Below are 2,946 nucleotides of genomic sequence, written 5' to 3' on the forward strand. Positions count from 1 at the left end.
CTCCTGCTCCACAGCCAGCGATAGAATATATGAAGTGCTGGCAGAGGGCAGATGGACAGATGCCTCAGGCTGAGGGTGTAAAGAAAGGCTCCACACAAGGAGAGCCTCTGGATGGGCACCGGGGATGCCTGCGATCTGAGTTAGGGAAGAGGAGAGAGGAGGAGTCGTTCCCAGCAAAAGGAATGAAAGGGCAAAGGCATAAAAGGGAAGATGTAACCAAGTATTGGAATAGGGGGGTCTTTGGCTGGAGCCCAGGTTAGCAAAGGGAAGAGGGGGAAACTAGGTGAGAAAGAGAAGCGAGAGAAGCCACCAGTGTCTGTGGACAAGCGCCGTCTCCTGAGGCGCAGCAGCTCCTGCCGGTGCCTGCCCAGGTCCCTGTCGGGTTCCCTGTGACCCTCCCGAGCCCCCATGCCTGCTGCATCCGCAGAGGACTTCCCTAGAACAACCACAGCCACGCGGAGGCTCGGAAGTACCTGGGAGTTACCGCGGGAGCCAGAGCCTGCCAGGTGAAGGGTCGGGGCAACCTCTGCAGGTGATTTCCACACCAGGTCATTCAACAAGTTGGAACATCGCCTGAAACCTCACCCCTGCTTACCTTCCTTCCCCCCTGTCCCGGTCCCCACTCCCCTACTTGTCTCCCCGGGGAGAACATCCATAATGGCCACTTCACATGAACACACATGAAGGAACCCAACCCGAGACACGAAGGAAGTGTCAGTGATCATTCCGGGTTTCACTTTAACCTGATTAGGCCTAATAGTAACGTCCAACCAAAGAAGACTGACCCCTGACTCTCCCTGCTACCTCCACCCCCACCCTGTAAAAATTGTTGTTGTTATTGTTTTTTATTTTAGAAGCCAGACTCAGATTTACAGCACTGCAACAAAAACGCCCAAGAAGTGTTGGCCGCATTCATATCATGGTGCACGGGAAGAACAAGAATGGCTTCTCAACGGTCACCAACCTCTTCACCCTGGAGCCCCACAGAACCTCACAGCCACAGGAGAGAGGCATCCGCCACCATAGTTTGCCTTAAGCAGAAAAAATATTTAATAGCAGCATGGCATAGGCACCAACCAGTGAGAATGGATGGCCAGCTGTAAAGCATCAGCATTGGTTGGTTATCTAATTATTCTCAGTCATAAAGAGGATGGGCCTCTGTAACCTGTAGCTTACCACACTCCAAAGACTACATTTTGAACTTCTTTAGCAATTCCTCAGTGCCGGGTCTGTCGGTTACTATCTGGGTGTCCTCAGACAAGTTGTTTAATCTCCTGAGATCTTGTTTCTTCTTTTGTAACATAGAGTAATAATGGTGCCCTTAATATGGTTGCTAGGGGGTTAAATGAGGTAATGCATGCAAACGTTAGCAGGGGGCAAGCTAAAGGGATACGACAGATATACCTTAAAATGTACAATCGGCCAAACACAAAGTGTTTCTTGGTCACACGATAGACCCCTGAACATGAACCTGGTTCATCTTGGCCTTTCTCCGCATGGCGATTCAGCGACCCAGACTCACCCCATCTTGTGGCTCTAGGGACATGTCATCGTCTGCATCCAGCGGGCAAAGAGATGGAGTCAGGAGGACATACACCCATTCTTTGAAAGGGCTCGGCCTGGACGTGACACACATCACTTCTCCTCACAGCGCCATGGAGGGACTTGGCCACATCTCAACACAAGCGAACCCGGGAAGTGTAATTTGACCCTGTGCCTGGCTTCACCCACATCCCTTAGGGGAAGCAAGGACTGGATTCCGATAGCCAACTTGCATCCTGTGCCCTAGCACTCCATAAATGCAAGCTGCTGTTGTTACTGCTCTTTTTGTTGGATAAGCCAGTAGGTATTTGCAGGTCGCTTGAATGATTCATCAAGTGAAAAAGACAAAGAATAAAGCAAGACAATGGATGTTACAGGGTAGCCTACAAGAAGAAATAGAAATGGAGATGACTTGAGAGAGGAATGGGTAAGAGGGTGGTACACAAAATGCAAGTAGTAGAAGGAGTAGCTCATGCCCACCACATCAAGAAAGAATACAACCAGGGGCACCACAGTGGTTCAGCTGGTTCAGCGTCCAACTCCTTATTTCAGCTCGGGGCATGAGCTCACGGTTCCTGGGGTTGAGCCTCATGTCAGGCTCTGCACCAACTTCTCAGAGCCTGCTTGGGATTCTCTCTTTCTACCCCTTCCCTGCTTGCACACATGCACAAGCTCGTTCTCTCTCTGTCTCAAAATAAATAAACATTTTTAAAAATTTTTAATAAAAAAAAAGAAATGCTATAATAAGAGTCTTCCTTTTCACCTGGATCCCAAAACAAGAGCGCACAAGTTCAGTCTTCCAAGTCACAGCATCCAAACAGTTGAGAGTCCCCTTATGATCATCACACTCGAAGAGCAGCAGAAAAACCCTCTCTTGCCTTAAACTCCAGGTTGTTTTAAGTCTTCAGTCTGCACTAATTTGCATTCTCAGCTTTGAGTGGGTTAAGGGCCAGAGGAAAAAGCCTGCCACTCTAACTACATCCGAGGAGTGTGCTAAATTCTCGTGGATGGTAATTAGCATCCAGCTTCTTTACTCTGCCCGTACAGTATTTTCAAATCAATTGCTCAGCATTAGTGATTCTGCTGGGATTGATTTAATAGTCTAATATGAAGTCTCAGCCCTTCTGTACAGGTTAATTACATGTGGTCTTATACATTCTAATTTAAAAATACTGCCTTTGCAATTATCATCAGCACTAAAACAGAGCACTAGTAATGAAGCTGGGCTTGAGTTTTTTTCCAGAAGTAATGAATTGAAAAACCGAAATGACTTTTAATTTCTTTGGCACTTACCATTTCAATCTCTCTTCTCTTCTGTGGGAAATATAAATCAGGATCTCCTCCTTATCGCAGATTGTTATGAAAACAGGCAAGATTGCCCTGAAGAAAGCAGAAGGCTTTGAT

This window comes from Panthera pardus, unplaced genomic scaffold (genome assembly GCF_024362965.1).
Source record: "Panthera pardus isolate Hobbes unplaced genomic scaffold, ASM2436296v1 HiC_scaffold_10, whole genome shotgun sequence".
NCBI classification, from domain to species: domain Eukaryota; kingdom Metazoa; phylum Chordata; class Mammalia; order Carnivora; family Felidae; genus Panthera; species Panthera pardus.